General features: G+C 29.2%; 3 pseudogenes; 1 reads left to right on the top strand and 2 right to left on the bottom strand.

The window, feature by feature from the left end:
- Window positions 1-1,360, top strand: part of LOC119573886 — a 2,899-nt pseudogene extending 1,539 nt beyond the window's left edge.
- LOC119573885 lies at window positions 1,340-8,652 on the bottom strand (annotated as a pseudogene).
- A 4,185-nt stretch (window positions 8,653-12,837) lies between these two features.
- LOC119573884 lies at window positions 12,838-18,362 on the bottom strand (annotated as a pseudogene).
- Between the last annotated feature and the right edge of the window lie 1,511 nt (window positions 18,363-19,873).

The following is a 19,873-nucleotide window of genomic DNA, read 5'->3' as shown; positions in this document are numbered from 1 at the left end:
CAAGTTAATGCCTTTTTCATTTTAAAAATTTTTGTATTATACTTGTTTGTAGTATGTATTTTTAATAAAGGTATCACTTAATCTGAATTTAAATTAGAATTGTACATTTATCTGAAGTTCAGCAGTGACCTTTTTACATCACATCTGTAAACACTCATAACTTTCACAGTAATAAGCTGTGCTCATATTGGAAAGGTGTCCAATTTAACTTTAATAGTATACCAGTATTACAATTTAAAAAAAGACTACTTTTGCTGTCTTCCCCATTTTTTATAGCAATGGAAAGAAGTGTTGGAGAACAGCGCGTACGAATGGTCCTAGGAGGAACATTACGGCCCCATAGTGGGGCTCTTGTGTGTATGGCTTATCTGGGAACATAGATCAGATCCTGTGGTTTCACTACCAACAAATCTTGTAGGGGCCCTTTGGACCTATCTTGGCATTGCCTTCCTGTGAAGTTGGTCAGGTAAGGATTTTTGCAAAGTTGATTTCCCAGATTTTGCATTTGAGTTATTTAATTTTTTGAACATTCAATATCAAATAAAGTAAGGAGATACAAATACCCTCTCATATTAATTAAAAATTTTCAGTAAGCATTAACAAAATCCATCAACTTTCTCCCAAAATTACATATGATTATCCTTCATATGGTTTTCAATATTAGGCATTGTAATAATGTTCTAGTCAGTCATGTGTCAATATTTTTTTTCTCTCTTCCTTTCCTCTTTTTCTTTGTTTTCACACTTACTGCATCAAATCAAATTTTTAATGGTTTACCTTCACTTGCCTTCCAAAGTCTAAAAATTTAGCCATTACTGGCACTTTACTGGACTTTACTTACCATGGTATATTAATGTATACCAGTGCAACATCTTGCTTTTATCCTTGAATATTTTGGGTAGCAAAGTTAGCTCTGCATTTGCAAATATGGGAGCCATAAAAACATTAGATTGAAAGCAGGATGCCATTTACCTATATTCAATGATAAATATTTTTTTACTTATTCTTTTCTTATTACTTTCTTTTTTTTAAAAATGTTATTTTCCTGGGAAATTTTTCCAGTATATGTCTAAAAATGTATATGCTTATCAAGTGTTGCCTTGACAGATAAGTGTCATGATATGGCTTTGCAGTTGTCCGTACTGGTCTGCAACAAAGTAAACACTGCACTTACATCCCCCAGAACTACACCACAGCGGGCCACTCCAATCTTCAATCCACCTCCTGTATCTCCAACAGCTGTGGGCCCTTTTGCTCCTCCATTAGATTAAATTATATTTTTTCTAATTCTTACATGCCAGATCTATACTGTCATTGTTATATATATGATAGAAACATTTCAGAGCTGTGTTACAAGATTGTATATTTGAAAATTTTTAGAAGTCACAAGCTTTGTTACTTTTCCTATGTGACATAAACCCTTCAATTTTTTATTTATCCTTTTTGGTAGTTATTATTTAGTTTGATCTGTGATGTACTACATCACAAAACTTTTTTATTTTTGTATTTCATACTGATGAATTTACCAAGCCTTATGCTGTGTTATATATTTTTTTCGGGTAGGTGTACATGTATTTTACATCTGGGTATTTTGGGGTGTGTCTTTCATTTTCCAGAAAAAAAATCTGGAAGAATATCTATGATATATATAACTGTTGTTTTTTTTTTCATTTAAATGTTTCTTTTTTTTTTTTTTGCAATTTGAGCCCTCATCATTTTGTTAAGGTTAAAAATGCAATTTATGGCATCATTATTTTTTTGCACCACCCCGATACATATGTGTATGTCTAAACCCATAATGGGCATAGCAAGTAAGTACATGCCATGCCCACTATCAGTTTAGTTTATTAATTGTCTATACACAAGATTGCTCCACAAGTACTTAGTTCTCAATTAGCTAATTACCTTTACCCTTTTCTCCCTTTTATTATTTATTTTCCCCCCTTCCCATATACTGTTACTAGTATTGTCAGAAAACATTATAATAATCATAATGTCTCTGATGATAATTACAGCATAAATTGGTAGCTTTTTTTTAAAAAAAATCAAGGAAAGATGAAATCAGGTATGATCATATAGGCTACTAATTGATAGCTAAACACCTGTGGAGCCTCTGCATGTAGAGACCCTTTCACCCAAAAAAGTGAACACTACATTTTTCCAGCAGCAGTGCGTGAATAATTATGCTCAAAATTTATTTTGGTTTGACTGAAGATTTGACATTCAGTCTGCTGGGATGGTGAATCAAGTTTAAACAAGATCTTTATATTTTCACTTAGAAGAAAAGACATTTCAGGCAGGTACATTATCTATTTTTTTAGTTGTATTTTTTCATAGAAGTATAGAATTATTAATCTGGTTCCTGATTAATGAACTGTAATGATTGTTATTCTCTTTTTCTTCTACCTTTAATTTATAAAAAAAATATTTATATCATCCCAGAATGTTGTTTTTAATGTAAAGCATAGTTTGTAACTACATGTTTTTCACAGTAATGTTTAGCACTGATTAATAAATCACTTAATGACTGGTTAAAGTGCCATAAAGATGTTAGGTACTTACATTTTTTTGACTTCTTCCCATAAAATTTAGACTATATACATTAGAGAAAAGAGCTTCGTTTTCCATATGTATTTTTCAAATTTAAACATGGGTTACAGTCAAGAGTCTTGCTTTATCTTTTGATAATTGATTCATCTATAATCTTCCAGTACTTTTTATCAAGTTTAATAGAATGATTCTTCATAGTTCAGGGTTATGATCTTTTTTTATGACCAGTATCAGTACCTGTTGTAAATGTGTTGCTGTCAACAAAGCTTGAGATGTAAATAATTTGGGGAAGAGCAGAACAAAAAAATAAAATTTTGAAGAGCCAACAGTTTTTCATTCTCTCAAGGCAATTTCATAAAGTACTGTTCAAAGGTCATAAAAGTGCATTCATTATCTACATGGCCCAAGATAAAAAATGATATCAGGAGAGAATATCATTTATACATAGAGATAATCATCTCTTGTAATCTTAAAATACTGAATTGTTACCTAACAGTTTTGATAACAGTTAAGTGGTTTTACAGTCATTTTGACTATTTGATTTATGGCAATGTATGCTTATGTCAATATAATTTACTAAACCACAATTGTGTTTTATTTCTAATAATATATCACCCCAATGTATATTTTACATCAGACCCCCCTTTCTCATAGTTAATCCCCTAAAATGGTTGTGAAATGAAATGCTAGAGTAAGAGCTTAATTTACATGTTGACTGATTAAGTAGTTTATATATGCTCAACCTTTATTTCACTGTAAGACTTTTTACAAAAACCTACTAACAAACCAAACACCTTTTTTTTATGTAATTTGTCAATCAAAGCTGTGATTATTTTATAACTAGAAAAAGAGTACAGTAGAAACGGGAAGTCTCGGTACCCTGTGCAATTCAAATTCATACCACCTATTCCTTCACAGATATGTTCTAGTATGTAATATTCATATTCAATTTTTACAAGCCATTGAGTATATACAAATATTTTCCCCTTTACTTCTTTCAGCAGATTTTTTAAAAAAGGTTAATAACTAAATACCAATTTACTATCCCTTTTGGCCTTTTCCTTTGCATAGTCGCATGCTGCTTTGCAATTTGATTTTGTTAAATACCATTGCTAAAGTATAGAACAACTTTGTGATTCACTTACTTGGTACTTACTTATATTTACTTATTGTTTTTTTTACCTTTTATTGACCCTGGACTCAAGGAATAAGAAGCAGATTAAACTGAAATTAAAGCTCATTTTTAAATAGAAGCAAAATTCTTAAATTTTCCACAGTCTGAAAGTCATTTATTTAATTGTGAGTATTGTATGATTTTTTTTTACATAAACCTATTTGTCAACACTGCTCAATACTCAAAAATTGTTTTTTCATCATCAACTATGAAATGAGGACTGAAGGAAATGGGGCTGTGCATTAGAATAAAGTGTTTCTTCAGGCAAACTTGGACAATAAATTGTAATGTTTTTAATGTTTGTATTGTGCTTTTACTGCATATTTAGTCACCTTTATGAAAACATGGGGTATGTGCAGTCATATATTTATCTTACAGCAAAATCTGTTGAAAACCCGGGCTCACTCTTAGCATAACAGCATGCATAAAAAAATTAATACATTATAATAAATATTGCAGTTACCCAAGTACACACCTAAAGCATTATTTGAAAAAACCCCAACTGTATCAATACCAATTATAAGTAGTAAAATAATACAGATGTACATGTATACAATATGCATATATATATACTACCATTTATTTTTTCACAACCTACAATGTGTGTTTTGAGTGCTCAAATAAAATACTCCACTGAAAGAACTCTCATTCTCACTAGAAATAAAATTTAAAATTTGTGCTGTTATTTTGTATAACTGTGAGAAAAGTCTCCCATTTTGAGGAAAAAACAATATGAAAACTAGCAATATAGGTGTATGTGCAGTTGGAAGGGAATCTGACAGAGGAGAAAACCTATGAGAAGATGCAACATATTCCCCCTTTATAGAATAACCTCATTATATTAAATTTGTTTTCTTATCTATCTCGTGCTGTAAAATTGTCTTATAAAATTTACTCAAGGCATGAATATTAGAGAATCCATATATTTTTAAAAAAATATATATATATTTTAAAATAAATTTTTCGCATCCCCCACAAAATCTATGTATACACATTTAATTTTTTTTTTTTTCTGTTGGTGTTAGGAATATTATGATCGTTCATCTGATACTTTTTTGCTGACAGTTTTAGATGATTAAATACCCATAGATTTTTTTTGTACATGTAAGTACACTTCTACAGATTATTTTTTTACTTAAAAGTACAGTTACTTAGATTTTTTCAGTATAATGCTATTGTTATAGATTATTTTTTCAAATATAATAAATATATTTTTAGTTTTTTTTTCTACATGAATATCACAATCTCCCATTCAATTACAAAATGTGTCAATTGTTAAAAACTATCACTTACATGTTATATTATTACTTTAGCCATTAGTATTAACACTTACAGGAATTTAAAAATTACCAACTTTTTTGTTTTATTATTACCATTCTTTTTATTTCATATTTTGTGCAACCATTATTTTTTTTTTTTAGCTAACAATATATAATACATTATAAAATGACAACCAATAAAAAGATATACGGAACATCTAATCAATGTGAAATAAAATTTTTATTGCACAAAGGTTGATAAATGGTTTTAATACATTATAAATTTAAGGAAAAATTTTAAGTTTTAAGATAAGGCACTTGGTATTCTAATGCAAATGAGAAAGTTCATTAGGTGATACAAATATTTAAAATGAGAAGTCAGTAACTTATCTCATCTCTTATTTTTTAATTACTGCAACCATTATTTTTACTAAAACAACTGCTCTGTATTTCTACAAGTAACTTTAGATGAAACATATAAAAAATGCACAAAATACAAACACAGTAACATAGACTATACACTATGGTAAAAGTAAACACAGCTAAAATAAGAGAAAAACATTATGGAACAATGAATGATAAAGCCAGAATGGATAAAATCCATTTCAATTTGAATGTCTGACAGTGAGTCTAGTTTGACTCAAAATGTCATAATTTAGTATTCCTGTCCCATGATTTAATGTTAATAACATTTCAGTGATACAACTCTGAATATACATACTTAATCTAATACCACCAGGAAAATGTAGTGATCACTCCCAGAATTGTTTGTGAAATGCCCTTAACACCAAGGAGTCAATTAGACCTTGTCAGCTCACCTGATTCCATTTCTTGAATTTTTGGGGAAAAATATCCTCCTTAATGATGTTATCAGTAAAAATTCCTGCAGCTGACTAACAAGTCGAACACCCCACAGAAAATTAAGAAGGGAGGAGGGGGGTTGGCCTGCCCTGTTGTCAATGCCACCAAAGTAACCCACCTCAATCCCTTTTTCTCAATATCAAATCTGCTAGCAGAGGGATGTAAGAATAATTCACACAGTAAACACTTTTTTCAAAAGGGGAGACTGAAATAATGAATAGGATCCATTGGCTAAATGATCTTACTGGCTGCGTTAACAGGGTTTCATATGCTGCTGGTTGATAGCCAAGAAATCCAACCAGAAAGCAAGATACTGTTATTATTTTTATAGACAATATAATAATTATAATGTTTATAAAAATAATAACAGTATAATTATTATAATGTTATTAACATTACTAATAGCAGTATTATAAATAAAAGAAAATATTCCCAAAAATCAAGGAAAAGGGTAAAAAAGGTGATATAGGTAAAAAATAGTAACTAACAGACTAGTGATTAATTACTTGTGGAATTATTTATCTGTAAAGAATATTAAAAAACTCAACACAGTAGGCATAGCATGACTATACAAAACATGGGTTTAATTTGGAACAGATTGTACATGCAAATGCCACTTACCTTACAAAATATTACCAATATATATTATAATAAAAAGATGAAACTAGACGATTTTTGTTTAAAAATTAATATTTCCCCTTATAAGTGACTATACAATTCAAGTCATATTTTGCCTGCATCTTCCCTAAACTAAGGAACCTTTCATGGACACATTTGTAATCATTATTCTAATATCTTTCATATATTAAAAAAATCACATAAAACCTGATGCTTTGATGTCAAAAAAATCATCTTAAGTAGAAAAACATATATCAATAAGTTTTTTATATAAAAATTGCCAAACCCTCATGCCCTAATATTCTGGTGTAATACTTGCAACTATTTCTTTTTTATTGTAACAGACATGCTAATACTCAATGATGTATAAATTATGCTATTACTTACATAGTTAACAAGTACATTTTCATCAAAAGCCACAGTTTTCTTTTGACCATGAATATCATACAGCCAACATTTCATAAGCTGAGGAAATGTAACTGAGCCTTGGATATAACATCGATTTGGAAACATTGTACAATTCCATCAAAGCTCTCACATCTCCTAAGGCATTATGAGCATCATATGTTTTCTTAAGAACCATCTGCACTACTGTACTTTGTTTATAGTTTGGGAGCTTTGGGAATTTACCTTAACTAAAGCTATTGTATTTACAAAACCCAATATGTGTTGCTTAAAGCTATCTACAAGATTTCTTCTTTAATTGCATAAAATAATCTCCTGTAATCAAATGCAGCATTGTGGGCATACAAAACAACAGGTGATCTTAACTGTATCCATTCCAGGAATTTGTGCAGTGCTTTTGAACGAGTAACTGCATATACAGGTTTTGCCTCTGTATTTCAATGTATGTTTTTCAAAAATTATGCCTGTAACTGCTGAAGCTCTTGGGTCTATTCTTTTTTTTGGTATTACATAAATGTGAATTCCTCATTGTTGTCTGTTGCACCAATCTGTACAATATCACAGTCAATCCTAAGGGGTGTGGTCTCCAAGTTTAAAGAAGACCTTGCTATGACCCTGCAAAATATTTATATCCATTTCCTCTAGCTTTGCTTCTGTATCCTGCATTGTGTTTTTATTTGAGCTTTTGTAGTTACACTGGGGACTTTAATTTTTTTATTTTCTTTGGATTTTTTCCAATATCTGAAATGCTGTGGAAACTTGTTTTTTTTCTGTACTGGTTCATGATCACTTTTTTCAGTCATATTCCTTTTCCGCTTCTGTGATGGTCTCAATTTTTTTAATGGTTTCGCTGTCCTGAACTCCATCACTACTTATAACATTAACTTCCTTATTCTTATTAATGTCATTTGTTGGCTGATGTGCATGGGTCTCCTTTAGTAAATCTGAATTATCCTTTAGTGTTACTTTATTAACAATATTTGCTTCTTTATTCAAATTCTGAGAAACTTTACAAGTTCACTTGACTTGTAAGCCAAAGTAGGAAGTGTCTTTTAAATCCATGATGAGACTTTTTACTGAAGCTGATTTTACCTTCATGGCTGACATTTTTTTGTAATTCAAGACACCAAGCTCTTTTACACATGGTAGATCATTAAATGTATGTGGTGCTATAGCTAATATAAATGCCTCAAGTTCTTTTACACTGCTTCTTTTGGTGATCAAGTACATGACTAAAGAGTTCCTCTAAGTACTGAACTTTTTTCAAGGTCAGTCCTTTATGTTTCTTCTGAAGGACATTTTTAAAGTTGTCTTGAGATGCATTTTGACAGATGAAAAATCAGTCCACTCATTGATACCCAGACCATCGGACTTTGAAAACGTCATTTCTCGCTTTGCTCTCCATTTTAATGCAGTTTACAGTACTATGAATAATTACAGTATAGAATTGTGATTATTTCCAAGATCAGACTATAGTTTGACATTTTTTCTGCTTCTTTTTTATCAACACTATTATTTTAATCTGCCTCTTCTTGAACTGCCCATGTCTGAAAAAAAAAGTGAAATCATAATTCAATATAAATTCACCAACATACAACCTTTTCATTAACATGCAGGGCTACTACACACATTTACTGAATTGAATCATTTTATTTACAAGGTATTTCCGAGTAGATATTACACCCTAAACCTACTGCACTCCCAAACCCTTGCCGCAGTTTTCAAAATTTCCCAAAGAAAACTATAAATGGAAGATAATGCAATATTCCGCAGGCACAGAATCATGTTGTATATTGGTGAGATTAGTATCTTCATAATACCCAGCTCAAGCATAAGCATTGTATTTAAATTGGAAACTTCATTTCCCTTTTTAAAATATATATATATATATATATATATATTAATTAAAACATTTTAATATAATATATATATATATATATAATATATATATATATAATTATTTATTTTTTATTAATTATTAATTTTTTTAAAAATAAAAAATCCTGGAAAAAGTGGTTATCCATTGGAGGTTCTGGTACTGTTCCTTGGTAATGTACATAAAATAAATTTTATTAACTGAGATTACATTTATCTATTTCTTTATTTGTTCATTTACTTTTTTGTTCCCCAGAACAATTAGCATACAAGGAAGTAAAACACCTAAGAACATTTATCAGGTAGAAAAATGGGGAGTGTGTTGTGCTCTTTTGTTTAAATTTTTTAAACCCAAATTCCCGATAAAAATAATAATAGCGTTATTAAGCTACATCGAGACACGGAAGTTATCCATTTTTAACACTAAAATAATTAAACAGTGTGTATATTATATTTCCACAAATAAAATACAGTCTATATTGTATTCAATCCCGATTTACTGGATTTAACGCCGAATCCACGTCAATATTTCAATTTTTGCTTCGCCTGCAATCCATGAAAAAAAAAAAAATGTTGAATAAACTCAATAAAAAATCCTCAACCCACTCCTCCAGAAGAAAAAAAATATACAACGAGCTCCCTAAAATCGTGTATTCAAACAGTTAAGTGAAAGAATGAAAAAACCCAGCTCGCTCCCAACCAAGAATTTTCCCCAAAAGAATGAAGGAAAACCTTAAAATTCGCGGAAACTGGAGCCTTCTACCCAGCTTCGAATTGGCGGGGAATTTTTTTTTAACCGATTGCTGTTTTTTTTGACTCATCCATACACTGCAATGCGTCGTTTTACATTTTGGGCCTTGTTTAATAAACATGGTGTGAATTTTCTTTGTACTGAAAAACAGCTTGAAACGGTGGTTTTGAAGGAGATAAGATGACGTTCGAACGTGAAGTTTTATTTGGTGAAAAGATGAAGTTTGTTTTGCGCATCACTATGGTAATTTTAACTATTATTTTTTTTTATCATTATGTTAGGCTGGATCAGCCCTCACAAAAATCTTCGTATTACTTTACTCTTGTGATTCAATCCAAGGTTATACTATTTTTTATTCCTATAACTTCAGTAGGGGCAACATTCTGTACCTGTATTCATCGCTGATCCTGGAATATCTTCGATAATATGTCATTATTAATGATATACTCATTCGCATATATCACTATTGTCCAAAAAACTAAAGGTTCTTCTCTTAATAAGTAATGTACTTCTCGTGTCTAGTACTTCAAGTTATTTCAAAAAGTAAGTGTGGTTTCTTTTTGTTTCGTCTACCATTGTGCCCCATCTCTGTGGTGTGGTTCCCTTCTTGTTCAATGTCCTATGGTGTAGGAATGACAATGTGGGGTTAGATGAAACACTGTGTGCAAAAAAAAGAACTTACACATTTATTTCGTAAAATACATACAAATGGACTACAGTTCTTTAGCTGTCGTCCTACTAACTTTCGGGGGAGGAAAAACTGGAATTACAAATAACTCCTCACTAATACTAGGGATAAATCTTAAATCTCTTTTTACAGTTCTTACGATTTATTTCTAGTGAGTTCCTGTAGTCCCAAAACTGAATCACCTTACTTAACGATGCCCAAGCTGAACTGGGCCCTTTAAAGGAAACAGACCCGAGGATGCCCAGGTTACCTAGACAAGGGGCTGGTTGTTCGGTTGTATGAATGACGAGGCGACAGTTTCAGGAGGCGTTTGGGAGTTGGCTCTTATCTCAAGTTAAAGGAACCACCAAGATCGTCCACAAGAACTAGACCCCTAACATAAAGGCAAAATTCTACAACCACAGCCTCACTACCACCAAACTCTAGTTTGTGGTTTTTATGCCCTTTGATTTTCTTACCATCATAAGTAACTAAGGGTTACATTTTATCAACTAATGCATTAAAATAGCATAACTAGAGTACACTGCTTCTGGGCTATAGCAATTATTATCACTATCATTATCACCGTTATTATTATTTGTAGAGTAGAATAATTCCTAGTATTAGTAATAGTAGTAGTAGTAATAGTAGTACCCTTTAACGTCATTTTTTATTGTTATTATTAATGTTATTATTGCTATTTCTGTTGTTATTATTTTTATATTTATTATTATTATATTGTTTATTTATTTTTTATTATTATTATTATTATTATTTTTATTATTATTATTATTATTATTTTGGGCATTGTCATTATTATTACTTTATTGTTATTGTTGTTGTTATTTATATTATTATTGTTGCTGTTTTTGATGTTGTTGTCATCATCATCATTATTATTTTGATCATTATCACCATTTTATCATTATTATTATGATCATTATCACCATTTTATCATTATTATTATTGTTATTATTATTATTATTATTATTATTATTATTATTATTATTATTATTATTATTATTATTATTTTTACTATTAATCTATTATTATTATTTATTATTATTATTATTATTATTATTATTATATTATTATACTATACTACTACTACTACAACTTCTACTACTACTACTACTATTAATACTATTACTACGACTGCTATTATCATTATCATTATTTTTTTTCATTATCTTTGTCATCATCATCATTATCATTATCATTATTGATGCTATTATTTTTATTATTGTTATTATTGTCATTATCATCATTATTATCATCATTATTATTAAGTAGTGGTATCATTATTCTCATTACTATTGTTATTGTTATTATTATCGGTAATGTTATTATTATCATTTTAAATTTTCTTTTCTGTCATTATATATTATTATTATTATTATCATTATTTTCATTATTATTATCATCATCATCATCATCATCATCATCATTATAATTACCATTATTATTTTATCATTATTATTTCATTACCATTATTATCATTGTTATTTTTTTTTATATTTTATTATTATTTATTATTATTATTATTATAATCACTATTGGTGTTATTACTATTATTATTATTTATATCAAATTTTTATCATCATTACTATTGTTTTATTATTATTTATATACATATACATAATATATATATATAATATATATAAAATATATATATATATTATATATGTGTGTGTGTGTGTGTGTGTGTGTGTGTGTGTGTGGGGTGTTTTGTGTGTGTGGGGTGTGTGTTGTGTGTTGTGTGTTTGTGTATTATATATATAAATAATATATATATATATATATATATATATTTTATATATTACACACATGTATGTGTTTATTTGTTTGAGAAATGCGTTTTTTTATCATCACGTTTTTTTTTTTTAATTTCTTTTTTGTACTTAATGTATTCATCTTCACAAGTCACGAAAACGAACTTAATATCCTCCTGGAGGGAAGAAATCGACATTTGTCTGAACATATAGGAAAATAGTTATAAACATCAACAGAATGTTTGTATATCGGTGCTTGAAAGAATTAGACCTAGTATCTGTGCATTGTCAGAGAAAAATTCTTTTATTGTGACCAATTTAACAAGCAATATCAACTAGTCTTTGCTGACAGAAATAAAAACTAAAAAAAAAAAAAATAGAAATAGGAAAAAATAGTCTGAACTGAAACACAATAATGAAAAACGCCAAAAATAAGGGAATAAACGATACTTAATAACATAAAAAAATAACATCTCGGGAGGAAGAGAAGATTTTCCAACAACTTTCCCCATGAATATAACAAAGAAGAAGCGAAAAAGTAGGACACACAATGAAGCAAGGCAGAGAAAAAAAGTTTTTGTCCTCGCCTGTTGTCAAATCCTCCGTAAAAGCACTCATTTCCATGAGAAACCCCGATTCCTTCATACAAATCTCGAAGGCTCCCAGGCCTGATTCGTACATAAAATATTGATATTCTTACACTCCTTTAGTATTTTCCCAACATGAATTTATTGATGCATGTAATTAACCAGCATACCCTTGAATCGGAATCCTCCCCTTTAGTCCACCAACCCGTGAATCTTCAGTGTATGTAGGTAATAGTGTATGCAGAATTAAAACGCAATTTAGAGAAGCATCATGATATATAAACACGATATCAAATTTCATCATTGAAATGTAAAACGCTACAAGGTAACAGCAAGACGTCCGGGATTTTGCTCCGTGTATCGTATTCGCTTCTGTTACAGGAATTTTACGACTGCATCCTTGACTCGAACGGCCCGTTGCTGCGCGCTCCACGCCTGTTGACGATACCCACCTGCCGCTCCTCCTCAGGCCCTTTTCGACGCTTCACTCGCTCCAAGATAAGGATAAGTTCGATATGTAAAGTTTAACCTCGCCCGAGCTATGCCCATGAGAGGAGCCCGGCCTGTGTCGACTAATACCGAGAAAAAGTGAGGGCTTCCCCAACGTGGAGGTAAATACAAATCAAGCGTGGTTTCCGGCGTGAACAGATGCCGCTTGTTGATGAAGGAGGCGATGATGGCGGCGGCCTGCTGGTTGGCCATGGCCATCGCGTCGTGATGGAGCCCCGTCAGCTGGCGGGAATAGGCCAAGGCCAGGGAAGAAACCCCTGGTTTGTAGGCGTCGAGGGACCGCCCCAAAACAAGTCTCCCCTCTCTCGGGCCCATGCTCTAGGGCCTTACATCGGTACGCCTGAGACTCGGAGGGGCTCTGACATGAAGGTTTTTTAATTCATGATTTCAGCGCAGGGTGTGCTCCGCATCAGTATCACTCATGTTGATATCAAAGTCAAGCAAAGGAACCAGCGAGATGTAAGCGCAGTAGGACGCTGAGGCCTTGATGAGGTCATCCGACTGGGGGGAAAATGCTTTTATACTTGAACACTTATGATTTTAAGGGCAGATGAGGTCAACGTAAACAGTAATTTTTTAAACTATTGGGATAAACTGCACACTGGGTTATGTCGGGTCACGCATAAATATTGAAAAATTTTTTAAAAATTGTAAAATTTTTAAAAAAAAAACCAAATAAAAACAATTTTTATTTACATTTTAAATGTATCCTATAATATGTAAAATTTTTCTAAAATATGCATTAAATATATATTAAAATTTAATATATGTACATAAATAATTATGTATACATACATATATTAAAAAACATTTTAAAAAATATATATACAAAAAATTATATGTTACATATATGTATCTATTTTAAAATAAACTTTTTAAAATATTGTAACAACAACATATATGTTACATAAAAATATATACCACATATATATGTATAAAAATTACATATGTATACAAAAATAATAATGTATAATAATATTATCCCACAATATTATTTATACATTATATGTTACCCCATTTTATGTATACCAATATATGAAAACATAAAATATGATACAAAAAAAATTTTATCATAAAAATATTAAATGTTTGGGTATACATATATATGTAAAAATATATATGTATACTAATATATGTATACTATATATGTATCCCTACATATTTGTATACATAATATGTATACCCATATTGTATAAATATATATGTATAATATATATGTAAAAATAATATAAAATGTTATTTACATATATATGTATAAATATTTTGTATACCACTAATATGTATACATATATATTAATACATAAGATGACATATATTTGTATACCTACATTATATTTAAATACATATTTGTTACTACTATTTTATACTACATTAATTGTATACAATATTATGAAACCCCTACATTTTTTTACAAATAATATTTTAGTATGTTACATATATTTGTTACATACATATATTAAAATACATATATATGTTACTACTAATTTAAAAAATACTATATGTAAAACATATATATGTAAATACATTTAAAATGTCCATACATTTTAAAATGATACATAATAATGTAAAAAAATATATGTATAAATTAAATATGAAAAATACATAATATTTAAAATACATATATTTAAAATCAATATGTAAACAATATGCAGTAAACAACATATGTATGTAAAAAAATATGAATGTATACATACAAATGTAAAATATATGTATAACTATATATGTATACAACATATGTGAAAAAGAAAAAATATAGTAAAATAATATATGAAAACCATATTATAAAAACAACTTAATGTAAAAAAACAAAAAAAATATATTTTAAACAATATATATGTAAATAAAGGTTTTTAAAAGTAAACACATATATGTAAATAAAAACTATAGAAAAAAAAGAAATTTTTGTTTTAACCCATTTTTTAATATATGAACAACATATATGTTTTTTTTTAACCCTAATATATGTGTATACCTACATTATGGATCCCTACATATATGTGATCCCATATTTTGTATACCACATATGTATGTTCCCACATTATAAGTTCCTACAATATGTGTAACCCACATATATGTGATCCTACATATTATGTATACCACATATATATGTATACCTACAATATTGTATCCTACATATTGTGTATACCTCCCTATGTATGTATACCTACTATAATTATACCTACTATAGTGTATACCTAAAATGTGTTTCCTCATATGTAGTATACCTTACATATATAGTATACCTACATATATGTTACCTACATATAGTGTACCACATAAGTGTATACCTACAATGTTGTATCCCTACATTATAGTATACCCTAATATAGGGTTTTTACCCCTACATAGTATGATGTTCTCTATAATTATACAACAATATATGTAACATAAAAAAATTTTTTGAAAAACATAATAAAAAACATACATATGTTGTAAAAATATATGTATACACATATATTTTTGTATACATACATGTGTATACATCAATTGAAACAACAATATATTATAAACATATATATGTTACATACACATATGTATACATACAATATGAACAAAATATATATGTAACACATAAAATTTTATCAACATAATTATACATACATAAATTTATAATACATATAGTATAATACAAATGCATAAAACATAATGTATCATACTAAGCATACAAAAATAATGTATATATACTTTATGTATACTAATATTGTATACATACAATATGTAACATACATATAGTAAAAAAAATTAAAAAAACATAAAAATATGTATAATACATAAGTAACGTATGTGTACAATATACCCGCACACCATATATTATATATATATATATAATTATATATAATTATATTATATATGATATATATAATTTTATATTATTATATAATTCATATGTGTGTGTGTGTTGTGTGTGTGTGTGTGTGTGTTTGTGGGGTTGTGTGGGGGTGTGTGTGTGTACTACAGCATACACACACACATCACAACACACAAATATGTATATATAAAATATTAAAATTTTTAAAAATATAAAAATTTTATCATATATATATATATATATTATATATATATATATATTATATATAGCGGTTTTCATTATTCCACTTTCATGTATAATATTATATATGTATAGGGTTTATATGTATGTATATATTATTTTTATATATATATTTTAAATATATATATATATATTATTGGTGTGTGTGGTGTGTGTTGTGTGTGTGGTGGTGTGTGTGTGTGGTGTGTGTGTGTATTGTTATATTATATTATATAGTTATGTTATATTTTTGTATGTATGTATGTATTATATATATAATATATATAAAAATATTATATATATATATATTTTAATTTAAATTTTTAGTGTGTGGGGTGGGTTTTTTTGTTTTTGTTTATAATTTTATATATATTTTTATATAATATAAATAAAAATTTTAATATATATTGTTAAAATATATATTATATTAAAAATTATATATTTATATATATATATATGGAGAAAACACAAAATGCACAATTACTTTATCAAAAAGGCCTTTTTATAAATCTAGTATGCATTTTTTTTTTTTTACCACAGTATCAACAGGGTAGTGTTTTACCATTCATACACAAAAAACTTTGTGTATATATGTGGTATTTTTATATAATATATAATATATATAATAATATATATATAATATGGAAAAAAAACCCCAAAATCAAAAACTAGTTTTATTAAAAATGAGACTACAGTTTCGAAACCCACCTGGTTTCCCATCTTCAGCCTAAAGAGGAAACAGGGGATTTCAAAACTGTAGTCCTTTTTCAAAAAAATCTGTTTTTTATGTGGGTTTTTTTCCATTGTATCACCCGGAAGTTTTTTGCTATCATATATTAATTATATATATATATATATATATATATTATAATATTTTATATATATTTTATATATTATTATATATATATATATATATATATTAATAATATGTGTTTTGGTTGTGTGTGGTGTGGGTGTGGGGGTGTTGTTGGATTTGTTTGGGGTTTAAATTTAATGGCATGTGGCCCTTACGACCTTGATGGTAGAAAATTTATGCATAAGCCATTAACAAGATATATTTTTATTCCCCGACCCCCACCTATCCCAAGGTATCCTTGCAAATAAGTATAAATACTCACTTTTCAAACCGTTGAATCACAATCAGGTCGCATCAAAGCCCCCGCTTACATCCCGCGAGTTCCCCGCTATAATCCTGAGACTTTCATTTAAAAATGAGTGACGCTAGCAGAAAACACACGGCGCTGAACTGAATTACAAATTTTGTCAAACGCGCTGATCTAGGCACTCCGAGCAAAGGCCCCCAGAGCATCGGGGGAGAGAGATGCTTGCTTTCGCGGTGCCCTCGACGCCCACAGCCAGGGGCTTTCCGGCCCCGCTATTAAGAGTGGGGGGGCTCCATCACGCGCAATGACCATGGCCAAACCCGCAGGCCGCCGCCTATCCCTCCTTCGTCAAAACGGCATTGTCACGCCCGGAAAATACCTTTTATTTTCCTACCTCCACGTTGGGGAAACCCCCACTCTTCTCGGGCTTTTTGGGCGGGGAGAAGCGTCGAAAAGGGCCGAGGAGGAGCGGCAGGTAGTTATCGTCACGGGGCGGGACCCAAGCAACGGGCCCCCCCAAAACAAGGATGCGTCGTAAAATTCCGGAAAAGAAGCGAATAAGATAACAGAGCAAAATCCTGGGCGTCTTCTTTACCTTGTAGCGCACGCAAATTTATTTTTACCATTTATATGGGTCACGTGAATAAATTTGTTTTGCTTGAAAAAATGGTTACATAATGTCTCCAAAAATTAAGAATAAAAGATTGTAAAAATCAAATTTATGTGAAAGTGTGGAGCAAATTTGATACAACATAAAAACAGTTTCGTAAGGTCTAACAATTAGCATAATCAGCTGAAAAAAGAATGTCTGCGCCTTTTCACACAACTCTTACATATGGCACTATCAGAATTTAAATTTGCCCTATTTAATATATATATATATATAAAATAATATATATATATATATATATATATATATATATACATATGCGTGTGTGTGTGTACACATCTTATATAGATTGTGTTACTGTGTGTCGGCAATACTTTTAGAAACATTCTGAAAATTTGTTTGGTGGCTGCTCATACAAGTCAAGGTGTCAGGCGTGTGACCTGTTTTACATGATTAACTGATCTTTTAAGAACATTTAAGGGCATTGCATATATTTTTTGTCTCTCTTTTTTTAATTCTTCATAGGATTCAGACATAGCTATCGGAGGTAATTGAGTTTACCACCTCTGTTGCACATCCTCGTGGCATTCATTTTACATTGGTTTTTGCATATCTTGCGTCATATAGGCGGTAAATACGGTGAGTATATATATATATATATATTTGTATGTATGTATTTATGTATGCATGTAAGTATGTATATACAGTATATACACATATATATTTATATACATTATTACACACAATATCTATATATGTATATGGAAAAAAAAACACAATACGAAAACTAGATTTATTTTCAATAAATCTAGTTTTTGTATTGTGGGTTTTTCTTCCATTGTATCAGCACGGAAGAGTGTTTTTTCCATTCATATATGTATATTTATATATACATTATATTCATATACGCATATACATATGTACACATATATTTATGTATATACGCATAGATATATGAATATATATATATATATATATATATATATATATATATATATATATATATATATATATATATAAATATATGTGTATGTACATTCTTCTAGTTCTCTGCCCTAAGACAGGTCCTTTTGGGCATCCATTTTTCCATGAGACTCTATTCATCCCTTTTCTACGGGACTGAAGGCAATTTCCTAAGATGTCTGGCATAAATACAAGGATAAGATCAGCCAGGGTGGTTTCCTGTTGCCTTCCCTGACAGTGATTTACTGTGGCACTGTCTCCAGAAGGGGGTTTCCAGCCAAGGCTAGAAAGTCCCCTCTACCTTTACTTCCATTTATCCCCTAGATGTGACCCCGACAGGTGCTCCACTCTGGGTCAAGTGGACGTGGGAAACAAAAGGGGCTAAGAGGCGGCTCCATACTCCGCATGCTCAGAACTCCAATACCGGAGGAAGTTTATACTCATAACTGTAGAAAAATATAAATATGTGTGGGGTACATTTTATATACATATATATACATATGTATTAAAATATATATATATATATATATATATATATATATATATATTAAAATGTTTATTATATATATAAAATATATATATATATATTTACATTTATATAACATATAACACATATGCACATTTATATATATTGGTATTTATACATATGTTTCATTATTTATACATATATACACTTATGTATATTATAATATATATATATATATATAATTTTATAATATATATATATATATTACTATATATGTGTGTGTGTGTGTGTGTGTGTGTGTGTGTGTGGGGTGTGTTTGTATTTGTTTATATATATAGATGTGTGTGTGTTTGTGCATTTATATATATATATATGTTATATATATATATATAATATATATATATATATATTTTTTTTTTTTTTTTTTTTTTTTTTTTTTTTTTTTTTTTTTTTACTATACTTATATCTTTTTTTTTATATCTACACATGTGTACCTTAATATATATTATATATTATATATATATATATATATATTATATATATATATATATATATATGCATATGTAAATTTATATTAAAATAATTTTATATATATATATATTTTATATATATTACTATATATTATTATATGTGTGTGTACATTTATATATGTAACGCTTATGTATAAATACATA

Source organism: Penaeus monodon, chromosome 6 (genome assembly GCF_015228065.2).
Source record: "Penaeus monodon isolate SGIC_2016 chromosome 6, NSTDA_Pmon_1, whole genome shotgun sequence".
In the NCBI taxonomy this organism is placed as follows: Eukaryota; Metazoa; Arthropoda; class Malacostraca; order Decapoda; family Penaeidae; genus Penaeus; species Penaeus monodon.
This window is presented reverse-complemented; position numbering and strand designations above follow the sequence as displayed.